This window comes from Lepisma saccharinum, chromosome 1 (assembly GCF_977018435.1).
Source record: "Lepisma saccharinum chromosome 1, izLepSacc3.1, whole genome shotgun sequence".
In the NCBI taxonomy this organism is placed as follows: Eukaryota; Metazoa; Arthropoda; class Insecta; order Zygentoma; family Lepismatidae; genus Lepisma; species Lepisma saccharinum.
The window spans coordinates 43649730-43668975 of NC_139229.1; the positions used below are offsets into that span (position 1 = coordinate 43649730).

General features: G+C 38.5%; 1 long non-coding RNA gene across 1 annotated transcript in view; it reads left to right on the forward strand.

The window, feature by feature from the left end:
- LOC145994860 (uncharacterized) overlaps window positions 1–19246 on the forward strand; it is a 91373-nt gene that overhangs the window by 64988 nt on the left and 7139 nt on the right. The window lies entirely within an intron of this gene.

A 19246-nucleotide genomic window follows, 5' to 3' on the forward strand; every position in this document is an offset into this window, starting at 1 on the left:
TTCCTTGGTGCGGCTCGTGATTTGGAGACACCTTGATCCAAAATACTAAGTTGGCAACAGTAGTACGTACACCTTGGCCTGGGCTTCCCTTCCACAATTTGGCTGTCGCTGGAGGAGCTGAATTCTGTCGTCTGCTCACTGACTGGACATACGTCAAACTGACCCGAGAAATGTGTGGTTCTTCTTCTTCCCTTTTCCACCTCATTTGCAAAGAAACAAACGAAGAATTGATAAGGGCTCGACCACTATACATTGAATTTTCGTGGTAACTGTCTCATGAGTGGTAGCTTTTGCTAGGAGTGTTTGTGGCTAAATCAGTGAGCGGATTGCAAGAAAAAGACCGAAATTAACAAAAATCTAGATTGAAGGCGTTTGGGGGGGGGGAGGCCGGTAACACTTTTGAAAAAGTCAGGCCACGCCACTGGTTCGAATCGAATTTTAAACTGTAGGTCTAGTCCCAATTAACCTATCTGCCCCCCCCCCCCGCCAATCTTTTCAGAACAAGGACTCCCCGTAAACTACCGACGAAATTTTGGCAGCATGCAAAGGATAACATGACTAACAATTTTTCTTAACATTTTGATAATTCACCCCTCGAGGAACAATATTTTACTCTGTGTGTATGTAGCCATGTACCACAGATTCATTCTTGCCACTGACTTTTTTTTTTCTGTCAGATAACATACTAAAGACGTTAGTACTATGTGGAAGCAAGATCATGCTAGCAGAGAAGGCGCTAGGATTAAACCCCTCATTTTAATCCTTTCGCTCAATTCATGTATTGTTGTTTATCGTATTTTATACCTTTGATTAGAACCTCGTTAATATTTATTTGGAAATATTCATATTCTGATAGCGATCCTTTCCTATCTGTACATTGCGTACTAAACATTTTGTCATTTTTCGGCAGAGAGAAATTGCTGGGTAGCCGTGAATGTGATACGTGGCTGCAAACATACAGGATAAAAATGCTGTTTCTTGATGGTTTGTAGAGTTGAAATGAGCCCTCAACGATCAAACTGTTAGCAAGAAAGAATCGTTCACATTGATGTCCTTTACATACCGTGAAAGTTTTTCGGTGGTTCACAGCAAAACCCTGAGTACCTGCATATCTAATTATATACGTGTAAAAATGTGTGTGTGTTACATAAAATATTTATAGATGCTCTAGGTGGGGAGATGGTATTGCACCAGCTTGGAGATTTTATGTAAAGCATCCCCTCAGCTACCCCCAAGGTTTAAAAACACCCCCAACCCTTCCACACACTAACAATTCCCACTTCGAGCGCTGATCTTGACACGCTGGTATTCTGAAAGTATGAACATTTCATATAGGCCTACATAGTATGGTATGGTAGAAGGAAATTCCTTAGAGAACACAAATACAATGAAGAGAAAACAACCTAGATTACCTGTCGTATGTCAAGGGGTTCCGGGTTCGATACCCGGTGGAGGCACATAGTGGTTCGGATTCTACTTTAAACTGTAGGTAAAGGAAACAAAATATATGTACTGATGGGGTGAAGCTCATACGAAAGGAAATGTAATATGTGATCTGTAAACACATTTAAATTCTCTTCATTTTAAATTTAAATCATAATCATAATAATCATAATCTTTATTTATCCGTTGACCCATTTTTCCATGGCTATGGATATCATCAGATACAAGATATAGTATAAGAGATATTACAGTATGAAAAGATGTTTACATAACGCACATATGCGATACACAAATTTACATAAATTGAACATTTACAATATTAAAAACAATGATAAACAAGTATGTCCATACTAAAAATATATAGTCTATGTATGATTTTTTTTAAGTTAGAGATACAATATTCCTTAAATGTATGTGATAATATTTATACACTAAGGTCTATGAGATTAGTAGATTTTTACATATTTGACAGTTGTGCCCAATCTATGTTACAATTCATTTATGTCATACAGCGCTCTTTCTGCGAGATATTGCTTGATTAACTGTATTTTTTTTCTTAAAAGGAGTGATATTTTTAGCTAAAAAGGAAGTTTGTTGTAAAATTTAACACCCGCAGTCGGGACGGCGACAGGGGTGGGCACGGGTGGACAAGCGCCCACCCAAAAAATCCTGTGCCCACCCGATTGCCTACCCAATCATATTCACTAAGTACATATACTTAGAGGTATGTGAATGATGCAATAAATAAGCGTATTCTGTTGTTTATTACATGTATATTTTACTAATTAATATTATCTATACTAGAAATGTTCATATATCATCATCCCATAAAAAGCTGATTTAACTTTGTAATTAGAAAGCAAAAGGGGTTACTAGAGATCTTGAAAGAAGAAAACTGTACCAACTGAATACTTCTATGATTAGAAGCAGCTAGTGGGCTTAGGAGGCGCCAAATTATGCAGGGTATGGTCAAAATGAGATCAGGGTTTAGGGTGAGCTTGAGGGCTGCCACTCCGGGCCTTCAGTGGGGAAAAAACTGCTTGGAAAAGTACCACATAAAGAAAAAATTAGGTACTTCGGATGTGATGAAAAATGTAGAAATACGTATAACTAACCACCTCATGTAGCTTGGCGAATAGTTATAACTATTCGGGTTGGGGTGGGGTCGTGTTGTTGTAAGCTCCAGGTCTTCACATATATAAATCCCGGCCTGCGTATGATTAAAATAATCTCTAAATAAACAAATAAAAACCTTAGCGTTGCTTCCTCCAACAACACAATAAGTTATTTCGACTTTTTAATTAGGTCTACATTGAAATTCCAGAAGTGTCTATTTCTTTATTTCATTACAATTTTTTATATTTATATTTATATTTCACATATTTGTCATTTTCAAATATGTACATGGTATACAAAATAACAACTTTGTATGCGTTCTACTAATAAATACTAATACGAAGCAATCAATAACCACTACAATACCGAGGTTTATTAATTTTGATGTAACAGTTATGTGGGTTTGGAAAAAGCAACAGAATTATTGAATTGATAATGGACACCATTATCTCTCTAGTACATCCAGATAATTTACATGTTATGCAGCTTGTGTCAGTACATATTGTGTCAATACATATAGTAGATACGACAAGTCACATGTGGTACCTAAAATCATAACCGCATGAGGGAAATATGGAATTACATAATTGTCCAATAGGAAATTCCATCACACATGGAATTGGCCTGCTGGGAAACGATTCAAAGAAAAAAGAAATCTGGGAGTCTGGTGCTAGGAAACGAATGGTTGTGTTTGCAGCTCATTGCTGGGTTCTTGGTCAAGATGTTAATTGCCAGTTAAATTCTTTTCAGCCAACCATTTCAAAGAAGGACACCTGTTTGAAAATATAGTACGCTTAGAAACATTATTTAGCTTGACTCGCATGGAATTACATTTTATTGCCAGAGGACTGAAGTAGATAATGTAACGGACGCCCGCAGGATTTTTCCCAGGGACGGGTAAGCAAGGTATTTTTCCAAAGGGGGGGGGGGCGGCAAACGAAGCACATTTCTCCCACAATAATATTGTCCCCTAAAAAAGAACTTATTCAGTCTGAAGTTATCAAGTTCCTGAACGCCATGTCCATTCGTATTTGAAAGAGTGACTAAGGCATACATGCACGTTTCATTTTTTCCATTATTTTCAACAACGCACCCCCTCAGCACCCATAGATATTTAGCCGTTGCTTGTACCGTCACCATACCTACCTGTGATACGAAAACATACAAAATGGTTTTGATCACAATAATTGTTTTTCTAATAATAAATTTGGTGTTCGTCGCTAAGAAACGTCTTGTCAAGATGGCGAAAATTGTGAAAGCAGCCAACCAACGTACCAAATATTGCAGCTGCGTTCGTCAGCGCCGGTGGGTGAGGACGTCTGTGCAAGGTTGGACCCCGCACTTCTGCGTAGGTGGTAGCGTAACGTCTGCGGAATCGACGGGCCGATGTGATTCCTTGAGCCGCATCCCCGCGCAAAGCAACTTCCAGGTGTAATAGGACACCTTTATTTCCGGACGTTCTTACCCCCTCGGTAAAAATATCCTAACGCAGAACTACCTAACGGTAAAAATATACTTGGACGGAACAACCCCCCAATAAAACGATAATTTTTATTATCTCTCGTTTTGAATTAGGGTAAAGACATCCAGGGACAAGTTTACGCCCAACCCAAAAATTCGATATTACATGGTTTTGTGGTTAAAGGGGGTATACATATCTTAGGACAGGTTTACCTCCTGTCTAAAATACTCCTCATTACGCTAAAGGGGGTAAAGGAGTAAAAATATCCTATTAATAACGAATTTTTGGGTAGGGGTAAACTTGTCCTATGATATATTTACCCCCTATCACGGCAACATCACTTATTAGTGAGTTTTACAATAGGAGTAAACTTGAGTCTTCTAGATGGCGCAGTGGTATCGTCGTCACTTGTAATCAAGGGGTCCCGGGTTCGATACCCAGTGGAGGCACATAGTGCTTCGGATCCCACTTAAACTGTAGGTCCAGTCCCAATTAGCCTTACTGAGCATAAAGTGGCCTTAAACACCAACTCAACAACAATAGGGGTCAACTTGTGCTAGGATGTTTTTACCCTCATTCAGGACGGAAGATCATACTGGGAGTAAACAATAATATCCTGGGATATTTTTACCGAGGAGATAATAACGTCCGGGGGTAAAGATGTCCTGTTACACCGCCGGACTCCCGAATACTTTGACTAGAAGCTGCGCGGGGAAAGATGGCGTCACCTGCCCGCTGGTACCGGGTTTCGGCACCGGGCGCTGTCTCTTCGACCCCATCACTCACTCCTTGGAGGCTGCAGGTCCGAGGGGGTTTGACTCATGGCGGGAGCCTAAACAAACGCCAGTGGTCGTCGGGAGTTTCTTTTAGCCCTGCGAAGAACCTTGCAACAAGACCGTATCGTAGTGTCAGAAAGTTTGCCACCGTTAGCTGTCTGCTCAGTTGTAAATAGATAGATTGATTGATTTAGTCGGTGTTTTAAGTCCACTTTATGCACAGTAAGACTAATTGGGACTGGACCTACAGTTTAAAGTGAGATCCGAACCACTATGTGCCTCCACCAGGTATCGAACCCGGAACGCCATCCTGGAGGCCAGTTGTAAATATAAATTTTAGTCTTGTATATATCTGTAAATAAGTTCTGTGAAATGTAAATAATTGTAAATAGGTACTTTGTAAAACTGTAAATAATTGTAAACAGCTGTACATGTGTAAATATTTTTGTAGAGTGTAATTAAAGATACACATTGAAAAAATGTAAATTTGATGTGAAGCGTATGTAGAAATAAACTTTGTAAAAAACAATACTTTTGTAAAATGCAAATGCTGAAAAATATTCCTCAATTCCAGTATAAAAGTAAAAACCATTGACCCCGTCAATTTTAGGAGCCAAACTAGTGTGCAGAAGGGTAACATCTGGCTCAAGAAGAGATGACCTGGCAACAGTGGCATGCAATTGCTTTATTTCACTTGAACATTCGAGAAAATCCACAGCGAATCATGTTGCCCAGTTTACAGTGGGTGGAACTGCTAAAGAGCAACAAGAACAATAGCAAGCGAGCCATAATGGGAGTAGTTTTTGTTCCCGGATCCTGGTACCGCATGGCACTCACAAACAATCGCTAGAGTTCCGTGAAAGACAAACGAGGAACGTTTAGTTTTGTGACGGCATAATATTGCCATTAATATGTGCGCTACATATTCTGCACGGACTTTCTGTTAGTTTCAGTAAAGGGAGCGAGTTTGAGTTGCTGTTTTAAGTCCACTTTATTCACAGTAAGGCTAATCAGGACTGGACCTACAGTTTAAAGTGGGATCCGAACCACTTGTGCCTCCACCGTGTACCGAACCCGGGATCCCTTGATTACAAGGCAAAGACGCTACCTCTGCGCCATGGGGGAGGCCCTAAAGGGAGCGAGAAACGTTCTCAGGATTCCGATTTTCTTGCCTTCATTTGCGATGAGTTTTTTTCTTCTTTTTTTAGCTATGCCACTTTATTGCTTTGCTCTAAAAACTAAAGGATTTCGATTTTGCATGTACGAGGATGGTACTTTAGGTACAGTTAATTCCATTATTTGATTTTGATTTGATTTGATTTAGTTTATTTTACTTCGCGTTTTGTGCCTCTTGGCTAATTTGCGAAGATGTGGATGAGTGATGAAATGATGAAATTGATGAATGGACATTCACAAACAACCAAACCCGACCGGGATTCGAACCCGGGACCCTTGGCGTCGCAGCGCGATGTGCTAACCACTCGGCCACAGGGTCGGGCAGTTAATTCCATTATGAATAACTACTTTGTCAAATATTTTACCAGTCTTTCAAACTCTGACCTCTCGCAAGTCGATCGGGAACTATGTCGACTGTTTTAAAAATAAAAGTAAAATGCCAAACGACCTCAGAACGAAGTCTAGAGCTTTATATCTTTCAGAATTATTATCATTTAGATTCTATAATGTATCACAAAATGAGTCTCAAAATTAATTGAAAACAATCCATCTTAGTCCTGATTCCGGAGAATGATTTCCCGATTTTCAGTGATCCCTAGTGTCCGCTAAATTTCGAATTATTGTGAAATTAGAATTTACAGGATAGTTTAATTTTCCAAGCATTTTCCAACACAGGCATCAAAAACTTTCGAAAATTGTACACTTTTCTTGCCAGAAATTCAAAAGCAATTGTGTTGGGGAGAAATCCTCAAAAATTTCCCTTTCCCGTCCTGTCTCACCCACACACCTAAAACCATGGTTGTTAAAGGTCTGGGAACCCATACATTCTAATGGGTTCTATTTGGTTCCGCAACAGGACCGGAACCTTTTTTCTCGCACAATTTAAATTCGGTCCAAATTGCGTATTGTTCCATTGAAAACAAGTTCCTGGACCGTATTTAAATTCATCCGGAAAAAATGTTCTTGGACCGAATTGAAATACTTTACAGATAGAAAGGTTCTTTACGGTCCAGAACCCATTTACGCTTGCTGATTTTTCTCTCCTGGACCGGAATTGAATTTATTTAAAATTCCTGGACCTTTAACAACCCTCTTCAATAGGAATATTTAGTTGTTCAGCCAGTCTGTCTTATCGAAACGCACTAAACAATCAAACTTGGTAGGTAATTCATGAAATTTACCAACTAATACTTATTTGAGGTGTGGTACTTAAAATGTAACTTACCACCAAATATTTTCCAGCAGGCCTCAAGCCATTTTCATATTCAAATAAGAGGTAAGTTAAATCACCCACTTTGTCCACGCCTATTATGTGTTACACGCAATGTGCGAATCAAGGGTGTGTGTGGGGGATTTTCCCCTACAAAAAAAATGTATCCCTGCAAAAGAAAATGACATTTATCTCTGCCAGGGATGTTTTATCCTCCTCAAAGAAAATGAGAGTTAACCACATACTTTACCATTTCTTAACAATGTAACGAACGCGATTGAAAAATGTTTCGTGCGCACTAACGGTCCAGTCATCAAAGATTTCCCTGCCGAAAAGTATGCAGCCTTGTGGATTAAAGAAGGACAGGACAACATTCTGAAACTGACCAACGTCACCAAGCCGAGACAATAAAGATCATCGCATCCCACAGGCTCTTTTCCACTTAAGTTTTCATGGCATACTGCTGATATTTTATATGCATTAAAGTGCTCACAAGAAACACGTAGGTAAGTTAGATGGACTGGACATTAAGTTTGAGCTTGGCAATAGAAATTTGGTCTAGTTTTCGGTGTTACTAGTTCGATATAACTCTTTTTGTGTATGATTGTTTTGTTGATTTGCTTTATTTTACTTCGCTTCTTGTGCCACTTTTGGCTAATTTGCGAAGATGGGGATGAGTGATGATATGATGAAATTGATGAATGGACACTCACAAATATCCATGCCCAGGCCAGGATTTGAACCTAGGACCCCTGGCGTCGTAGCGCGATGTGCTAACCACATTGCCACGGGGGTCGGATTTTTGTGTATGAGTTTAGGTTGTCTTAGAATGTAATTACACGATTTTTATTTAAAAATTAATTTTTGTTTATTTTTTAAATTTAAATCGAATTTTTTTTATTTAAATAGATTTAAAGATAAAACATACTTAAAATTGCTGGTGTGGGTTTTCACAACACCTACATTCTAGCTATGTCTTTTTTATAGAAAGGCTTCTTCAAGTAAACACCTGTAAAATATTTGAATAATTTGATTAGAGCAAGGGGCCTCCCCGATGGTAGCGTCGTCGCCTTGTAATATAGGGGTCCCGAGTTCGTTGTTTCGGATCCCACTTTAAACTGTAGATCCAGTCCCGATTAGCCTTACTGTGCATAAAGTGGACTTAAAACACCAACTCAACAGCAACTTGATTAAAGCTAATAATTTTTTTATGGAAATATACATTTTTCTGTTTCTGATACTAGGCTATATATGTGAACCTATTATGGAAATGTTTGATGACTGTCTACGAGGGGGGGGCTGGAAAGTTCGTGAAATCACCCAGAAGGAATACAGCTGGAACAACCATTTTAATACATTTTTCAAGGTATTCCCCCCGAAGCTCAATACACGTTTCACAACAATGTTTCAACATTTGTAACCCTTTCAAATAGAAGGTTTTGTCCTGCCATGCAAAACAGCCCTCCACCTCCTCAACCAGTGCCTCTTCGGACGGAAAATGTGTGCCCTTGAGATGTTTTTTGAGGTTTGGAAAGAGGTGATAGTCGGATGGGGCGATATCAGGGGAATAGGGTGGGTGGGGTACACAGGTAAAGCCCAGATCCGCCAGCAATTGCATGGTTTGATGGGCCTTGTGCGAGGGCGCATTGTCCTGGAGAAATTGCACACCACGGCTCACTTTTCCCCGACGTTTTTCCTTCAGAGCCGCCTTCAATTCAATCAAATATTGGGAATAAACAGCAGCACTGATGTTTTCACCCTGTTTAAGATATTTTATGAGGATGACACAGTCCTTATCCCAAAAGACCAATGCCAGAACCTTCCCTGCTGACCTTTGACTTCGGAACTTTTTCGGTCGAGGAGACCCACTGTGGCGCATCTCCATGGGTTGCTTTTTAGTCTGTGGATCATAATGGTGAATACATGTTTCATCTTCAGTCACCAGACAGCGCAAAAAATCATAAGGGTGTTGAAATTTGCGCACGATCTCCCGTGACATCTGCACTCGTGTTCTCTTCTGGTCATCATTCAGACATTTTGGGTTCCATTTCACACTGAGCTTCCGAATGTCCAGATACTCTGATATTATGACATCCACCACACACTCAAGCAATATCCCCAGATACGCAGCAATGGTTTTGGTGGATATGCGCTTATCCTCCATGAACATGTCGTGCACTTTGACAATGTTTTCCCTAGTCACTGCACTTGCAGGCCTGCCAGAGCGGGGTTCATCTTCAGTCTCACCATGTCCAGTCCTAAAACGCCTCACCCATTTGGCTACTGTTGTATATCCTGGGGCATGTTCCCCCAAAGTCTCATGCAAAGTTTTATGGATATCCATGGGGGATTTGTCTTGCAACACGAAAAACTTGATGACACTCCGAAGCTCATTCTTCTCAAATTTCCTTAGGTCCTCCGCCATCTCTTCTTACTGAACGTGAAACAAAAAAAAAATAACAATGACAAAAGGATCATATGCAGGATAAGAGGTTTACAATATATGCTCTTTCTAATGGCTACAACAATTTGTTTCAATTTTTATTTCTTCTGGGTGATTTCATGAACTTTCCAGCCCCCCCTCGTAAATGAAACTATAATAAATAATTTCAGTAACTTTTCTTCCAGTGAAAATAAAACATTCTGGATGTAGTCTATAATTGTAACTTAAAATATTTTTTTTTAAATCTTTGTAGCTGAATTTTGGCATTTTTTTAATGATTGTCTGCAAATTCCGGCTACCATGTTCAAAGGTTTGCTAAACACATTTTTGCTATCGATTTACACGAGAAGTTCGTACCTTCGTTGAAAATAACCTTTTAATAGCCATCTTATCGCTCTACAATGTAAAGCTTAGGGCAACACAAGAGGAGTGGGCGCCTCTAGCGGAAAAGTTTGGCAATGAACAGCCCCATTTAATAGGTGTTTTTTTTTAGCGATTTAACTGCCATGTCCAAGAAATAACTAGACACCGTTTCCACAATAGACATTAGAATCATGTTGACTCCCGTTACCGAGCGATCTAAATGAAAAATGTTGTTAAGGACAGAATACCAAGGCGCCCCGTGAAATTATTTTCGCCCTATTAAATTAATATTGCTGTTTGCAAAACTTGGATCTAAAAATTTTCTTGCTAGCTTCGCTCGCAATGTCATTCTTTTCTGTAATGCATTGTAAATTACTAGAGACAGAAAAAAGTAAGACTAACTATGTAAGGTGGGTGTGCGCAATTTCGCCATGTTTTCAATTCTGCCAGATACCTGTATTTCCCAACACGTCGGCCTAAGTCGGCAGATGGTGCTAGTGTATAGGTAGGTAGCGCACGCTGATCGTGTTTTATCTCATTTTGATGGGGAGGAGCTAGACGGAAAAGACAGGCAGCCATCGTGTGTGCGAGACGTAGCGTTGTTATAAGATCGAGAGCAACAAAGTGCGGTCCTTTTGTCCAGGAAGGAGGGTTCGAAGCTATGTAGCAAGTATTGCATTGTGAAGACGAACGCTTTCTGCCTACAATGATATGTGTAGTGTTGTGTCGTATACATTGAAAGTCATATTTTCACCCCATTTGTGTAGTCATTGGAAGTGCTTGCAATTTCGCCATGTATCGCATGCCTACCTTCCTATTTACAAAACTGGACTTGTATCCAAGATGGCGGCTTTCAAGATGGCTGCCGTCAAGGGCACCCCCCCCCCCTTATGACTTCCCCCTAGGCCTAATGTGGTCACACATGGTTGTTATTCATCAATTTCCACTAAAACGATTTTTACAAGGGGTGGTAAGGGACTTTTGGCCCACCCTGTATATTATGTATGTCATTACTATCTATACTTTTTTCATTATATTCATGGGGTGAAAATATGTTTGTTTTGTAGCGCGGTTTGTCCTGTCCCCTCTGTTTACAGTGGGTGGCAAAATTGTGTACAGGGTGTATGCAATTTCGCCAGTTGCAAGGTTTTTTTCTTTTGTCTTTTGAAGTACCTGATTAATAGCGCATGAACGTGATTTTTTTCCACACATACCGTAACATATATACTATCAATTTCCAGTACAGACGTTATCATCATACTTACCAGGAATTTGTAACGGTCGTTCAAAGCTTAACGTGGCGAAATTGCGCACACCTACCTTACTTCAGACTGTTGCTGCTAAACTGTTTTGTTTTAAATGTATGAACAACTGTTTTGAGGAAAAGGAGCACACACTTGTGAGAGACAATTTATATCATTTTTGCTTTTGGTTTGTTATGAGCAGGGTCGGAATAAGGTGGGTGCTATTGATGCTGCAGCATTAGGCCCATTGCTGAAATAGGCCCAGATGAAAACAGACGAGAATTTTCCGAAATCTGAACGTTTTTCTTTTGCTATATTAACCTGAAAATAAATCTTAGAATGAAATTTGGAGCCGCAGTTTCGGACGCCTAGACACAGCGTTACTTATTATAGAGGTAGTATTATTCTTTGCGCTGTGACGTAACTATAACGTCGTTGTGTTTATTGTTCACCGAAGATTTCAAGCATCAGGCCCAATTTCGTCTTAATCCGGCCCTGCTTATGAGGTGGATGAATTGATTATGTAATGTATTTTAAGTAATATATATATATATATGTATTAGAGAAACATTGAATACGTGCACAATTTACTGTTACTCGTAACATGTTGCATATGTATTTTCTTATTTTACGTCGCTCTATGTTGCATAGTGTAAGACATTATGTTCTACATGGAAGTTACTCATGTCATATGTACAAAAATGAATTTCTCATTTTTGTCTTTCAAAATATAGTTTGTGTGCTTCTTTTCCATTATTAGCTAGTGTGAAATTGAACGTGTTGAAAAAATACCAGGAAAATTCCAATAATAATGAAAATAATGCCATTATTATTATTATTATTATTATTATAATTATTATTGGCACGTTTATCCGCCTGGTACCTGCCTCGCCCCCAGACAAGAATTCGTGGTTGCCCGTGCGGAGAGGAAAAAGAAAATTAGTGGCGACAGGATTGAGAAGGAAATTTGAATAATTCTGACATTCGGGACAGAAAAAAATTCTCCGTTTCCCAACCAGGTCCGGAAATTTTTTGAAAAACTCGAATTGAACAGACTATTTCCCCATCAAGCGATTGTTTGGCATTTCTGGAATACAAGCTGTTAATTTCAATAAATTTCAGACAATTATGCTGCAGAAAATATCAAGAATTGACCTCTTTGAAATGTGATTCTTTGAAATTTCTCAACTGTTTACGTAACTGTTTTACGAAAATTTAGGAAATAATTTCCCGAAGTAGGGATTAGACAATGATAATTCACATTCCGTCATTTTGAATAATTACTTTTTTTTTTCTACCGTTCGACGCGTAAAAACATAAATCGGAGAAACCATGAAGAACAATGGATTAACCCTTCACGGGTCGGGCACGGTCTCAGGGACCGGGTTTTGGCTTGGTGGGTGTGCAGGATCCCGATAAGTCGATGAAAGTGGGGAGGGGGGGGGGTTGCCATCACGATTCTGATTTCGGAAGTGGAAGTTAATTTCTTATCCGTTGTGACTACGAGGGTGGGGGTACCGAAATATTGCAGGCCTCCCCACCCCTCTGAAATCATGAATGCTCATGTACGTTTTAATATCTTTGATATTTTTTTCCACTAAGGGTCCTCAATATTTTGCTTGCGGGGGAGGGGGTCACAGAAAACTGCGCTGAGTCACTCACACAATGTTTTGCAAAATGATTTACGTATCCAGTTCAGTGTCTATATCGATGCAAGAGTCCTTTACAGCAAATCGAGGAAGACTCTGAGGCCCATGTTCATTGTCTACCTAAGAACAAAAAAATATTACCTTCGATTTTCTATAATATCCATTTAATATAGCGTACACTCTAAAAATAATGTAGTACACAGTGGCGACGATTAGGGAGGGCGTGGGGGCAACTGCCAGTTTTGGTCACTTTTGCCCCCACACTATGCCAAACCAAGGGAAAGTAACCGGTCCCCCCCCCCGCCAGTTTCGACAACTTGCCCCACCAGTTTCGGAACCCAATCGTCGATACTGACATTACAAAATATGATTCGGAAACTTTGTTAGCAATAAAATTTATTGTATCAAAATATAATGTTTTCTTGCTGAACATGTTTTAACACGAACAGCGGTTTTCTCGCTTATCAGGTAAAAAATTCTTGGATTCTACTTTCGGAGCAAATAACTATACGGGATTATTAATTAACAAAACAAATGTTTTATGCTTTCATAAAGAGACGAAAGCATTGTTTCCAATCACGTTCCAGTGACACTGACGGGAAACACGAATAAATTATATCCAATGACCAATTGTTCAAAGTCAGCATTTCCATTGGAACCACTTCTCATAGATACGAGCAATACAATTATGCATTTGGCTATAAAATAACTAAAGTCTTCGTATTTTGAAGTGAAAATAAAAACGGGTATTTAACCTTTGATGTTGGCTGTGCCTAGCACCAGAAATCTTAATGCAGCACAAAGCACAACCCGTGCCACTCAGTACGATGTTCCTGCGTGTAAATCAAACATAACGGCAGTTTTTCTCTTCATGAAGAAAAATATTTCTCCTTTCGAACAATTGCACTGTTATCGCAGTGCAAGTTATTGCGTGGTTTGTAAAAATGGACAGAGAGTATTAGTGAGAAAACTGATCTTGTAAAATCTCTCGCATTGACTTCGATAAAATATAAATATGTTTTCAATGGCTAATATGAGGGGGAAAGGCCCGTACCCAGGGGAGGGGCCATGGGGAACATAGCCCCCATCGAAGTGTGAAATAGCTATATTAATGTTACTCTTATAAACATACGAAAATAACATCGATTATATTCAAATTAGTAATGTTTTGAATTTGTCCTTGCATAAATGAATGTGTGCTCTTTTATCAACTTCATCCTCGTATCATCGCTCATCATAATCGTCGCGATTAGACAAACTTCGCAGGAAAGCAACGAAAAATAACCTAATTCAATGAACAGCACAGCATTTCTGTTCTTCTCTTTGTTACACATTTTCAAATCTACCGCCCCTCCTCATTAAAAAAAAATTCTTGGTTCGGGTCCTGTAGCAGCATCTACAAAATAAAGATAAAACACGAATGTAAGACTAATATAAGTATGAAATCTTATTGAAAGCAAGAGTTAAATAAAATCTAACAATAAAAAAATCAATTATAGCCCCCTCCCTTCCTCCCTCTCTCTCTCTCTCTCTTTATATATATATATATATATATATATATATATATATATATATATATATATATATATATATATAAAACGATTCCGTCTATTTCTCCTCACACCGATGATGCTATGAAATTAGCGAAAATTTTGAATTTTTTTACTGTCCGGTGAGTGTTTCCTTTTACCTTCTTTGATTTTTATATATACTATATATATACACACACACACACCCACACGCACACACACACACACACACACACACACACACACATTTTCGGATTTGGCCCCTCCCTCACACAAATCCTGGATACGGGCCTGATGAGGGCCTCCCCGATGGCGTAATGGTAACGTTGTCGACTTGTAATCAAGGGTGTCGGGTTCGATACCCAGTGGAGGCACAGGATGGCTCGGATCTCACTTAACTGTAGGTTAAGAAATGAAAAAAATAAATGAACAACTCTCCCAACTAATCTAATTCCCCAAACTACAAATACATTTTACCCCACCTCTTAAATAACTTTTTTTCTAGTTCATCCACTTTATATTGCTTAAATTCATAAGCATCACTCATACATGTAATTTTTATTTGGGGGTCTTTTTCTTTTTATGTTGTATAAGAATGGGAGTATATAACCATTTACATTAATTTGTATTACAGGAAACTCTAATTTTCTAATAACCATAAATAAAACTAAACAAATAATTTCTAGAACCGGTGGAGCCACATAGTGGGTTCGGATTCCACTTTGCCCAGTCCTTATTACTTTAAAAAAAATAATAATAATAAATAAAAAAAATCAAATGTAATTTTAGCATTTTGTGTTCGGAAAGAAAATTATACCAAAATTCTACATTTACAGTTATGCAAGTTTCAACTGCCCTCCTTTATTTGCCAACAAAACGAAATACCTTTGTTATTTCTTTCGATACAAGACACATGCTGGGTGTACATTAGGTATATATTCAAGGATGGCGATAGAAGGTATCTAAACACCAACAACAGTGAAGATTTTTTCATCCATAATTCAAATGAATGGTTTTGTATATGCAGTTTTAATATTTTAAATTTTTAACTGGAAAGAGTACTACTTCCTGGATGAAGGTTAATGAATGATCATTTTACTTGGCTCACGGGGAATTTACAAATTAGTGTCTTATTGTGAAATTTTTAACACACACAAGGAACGCAAAATTTTAGTAAATTCTGCATTAAACTTTCCCAACATAAGAACGAGAATTTTCACACAAGATATCACTGAAAAATGGTAAAAGTAAAGGAATTTGCACAAAAGGAATATCGGAAAATCGTTGCAATTACGGAACCGATCACTTACTGAAGTAAACCTTCATGTGAGCAACGTAGAAAAAGAGATTTCTCGATAGTGTTCAATATAATAGAAATATTCATAACGCTTTGGAAAACAAATACTTTTACATACTATATTTTGGAAAGTAATTTAGGCCAAAGAATTCATCAAATTTGATCATGGTACCTACGTAGCAATTCTTCTCTTGTTCACAGCGCATTAAAACTCTTGGAAAAGTTCCATACAATTATTACCATAGGCGACGACCTTAAGAGGGACAATGCACTTTCTGCCCTCCAAATTCTTCAAGAAGTATATACGAGGGTAAGTCAAACATTATCTACACTTTTCACCATAACTTTCTTTAGGTTGGCCACACTGTCCACAGCTCTCGTATGCTGATAAGTGGTACTCTTGTGGTTACGTGGCCGAGATTTCATATTAATCGCTCTATTTTTCTTCCTCTTCCTCTTCTAACATGACCGCTCTGCTGGTAGTGTGCACCAACGCAGAATAGAGAACAATGATCCGTTTCTTCTCCAAAGGTGTGCCAGGGGATGTTTTTCACCTTAGGCTTTCAGTACAATACGGGGACAGTGCTCTCTCTTCTCCGTAGAAATGTATACGAGTGGATCGAGAAGTTTAAAAATGGCCGGACAAACGGGAAGCACGAAGCGGGAGCAGGACGCCCATCAACCTCCACCACTGATGGGAAGATTCAACAAGCTCAAGAGATGATTCTGACGAACTGATGGGTCACAGGGTGGATGCCGATGAGGTGGTATGCTCTCTGCAAATTTGTCATCGGTGGCATGCCTGAGGCGGGGAGGGTTGGTTGGGGTTATAACCCTTCCCCTCTGGCCCGGTATTCTTCAACAAAAAGAACGTCAATGACAGGGTAAGATGGCAAAATAAGGACCGACTACTAAAAAAAGTGTACATAACCCTTTCGAAAATTCTGGGCACCCCCCCCCCCCCGTTAGTCATAGTTCTGTGTGCGAAATCGTCCACGACAAGCTTCAGATCACTGATCTCTGTTTTTTCCCTTGGTGCACATTACCAACAGCACGACCATGTTTACTCTGTTATAAAAGAACGAAAAATGGAGCGAATAATATGAAACCTCTCGGCCACGTAACCACAAGAGTACCACTTATCAGCATGCGAGAGCTGTGGACAGTGTGGCCAACCTAAAGAAAGTTATGGTGAAAAGTGTAGATAATTTTTTGACTTACCCTCGTACATTAATATAACAAATATTATTGTCAATCTTGCCCCTCCCTCAAATGTTTATGTGAAGTTGGCGCCAGGGTTGTTAAAGATCCAAACCCATACATCCTAATGAGTTCTATTTGCAGAATCGGAACATTTTTTCTCGCACAATTTAATTTCGGTCCAAGTTGCGAATTGTTTCATTGAAAGAAGGTTCCTGGACCATGTTTAAATTCATCCTGGAAAAAGGTCCCTGGACCAAATTGACATACCTTAAATATAAAAAAAAATAATTTACGTTCCCGAATCCATTTACGGTTGCTTATTTTCTCTCCTGTCCTTGACAGGAATTGAATTTATTTAAAATTTCTGGACCTTTAGAAAGTATCCATTACCCAAAACGGTAGAATGAGGAAGCCTCGAAGTTCTTTTTCCTACCATATTGAAGTAACGTGTTTGGTTGTTTTAAGATATTTTTTCCATTCTGTATGATTTTGTACTCCAAGCCTCGGAAAACGCCACTTTGGCTACAGCCAGATATTGCACTACTTCTATCCACAGAAGTATTTACTGGATCATGTTTCAAGTTTTAAATAAGACATAAATTTGACAGGTATTATTCAGCAACATATTTTCTAATGATTTTCCTTTTCTTACTCAGGAAAGTAATGTAAATCCAAAAATAGCGAATCAGTGAAACTTCCTGTAGGATAATTTGTGATACTTTCTAGTGTGGATAGTATTCATAAGGAAAAATGTGGACGGAGTCAAGACAATAATATACCTTTCTTATTGAAACATTCATATTTTCCTAAACACTTACGTCTTGAATTTGTTCGGGTGGGCAGAGGAATTTTTGGTCGCCTCCGTCGCGCCGTCCCTGCTTCTCCATCCACATAGGGTAGACACTGCTCGTTCGCGGTCATCAATTTGTAAGGCAAAATTCAGAGAGGTTACAGCTTTCCACAAGCAGATGGTGGGAGTTCACATGGGCCAGGGGCGATTCCTCCATGTAGGAATTTACTTATTTCCAGTTCTCTACCTTTTAGGAGTTTAATGCGTGTTATAAAATTATGAGCGCAATGTACATACAATTGACTAAATTATATACTGTCAAGAGTTGAAACCAAAACCCTTGTTTATTTAAGGTACCTGAACCTAATATAGACTAGTACCCAATATATCCTATTTGCTGTTCCCAAGTAGTTACATGGCAAATTACGTTAGTATGTCATTTAGACTGTTTGAGTGATGTGATTGGACTTGTTGGCTGTACCTATAGTACAGTTAGTTGAAGACAAAGAAGCAAAATAGCTGAACCTCATGATTGTGTTCTACATGATCTAATATTACATAGTCAAGTTATTACTTACTACATCTTCCAAGTGATATCTCCAGTAACGTTTGTACATTACAATGTACTCTGTTTAGACTTTAATCTAAAGTACCATTTGTAATGAAGGAAAAAAAGAACACTATGTTGTATTCAATATGACCTACTTACATATATATCGTTAAAAACATGCACAAATGTGACGTAGTGTGTATGGAACTCACTAAGGATGATAAAGGACCTTTCATTTTTCCAGACTGAGATGTGTAATTCATGGTCTTCTGGTAACAAATTGTGACATGTCAGTCCCTTGTTTATTGGTTTGTAAACAATGTTATTTCTTTGTGTAAATCTCATGTGTCATTATGTAAATAAAATGTAAGTGTATCAATATACTTATCTACCTATAAAAATAACATAGTTGTACTTCCTTTACAATTTCTGTTTCATGTTTTGATGTGAAAGAACAAAATATACGTCAAAACGTTACTTCTTAATAAAATCTTCCCTGCACCCATGTTATTATTTCGAATTGGCTCCAATTTTCAGTAAACTTCCAGAAATGTTCCCTCTTTTGAATTTTGCCACTAGTTTTAACTTTCTGACTTTGTACATCAGTAGAAAACATTGCAAACCTTAGGTAGACCATATTGGGTTCAGGTACCTTATATATTCTCAGATGCAAAGGTTGTTTTGTTGTAAAAGAAGTGGTGATGTTTTCTCTGTGTCATTATGTATTTTTCTTCTCTCAGAGTTTGTATTTGATAATGACAGGAAATGGTTGTTTAAAACTGAAGTATGAATGCTCCTTTGATTAGGAAAATGGATAAGGAAGGAATCACTTAAGGACGAAAAGAGATTTCTCACATTGTGGAAATAATTTTATGATTTCTTTTCTTTGAATTTCTAATCATTATTTCTTGACTGGTGATCTCTCTCTGAAATACCTTTTTTCATGGAAAAGTGTTTGAAGACCAATCAAATCACGTTTTCAGCTAAGGTGTATT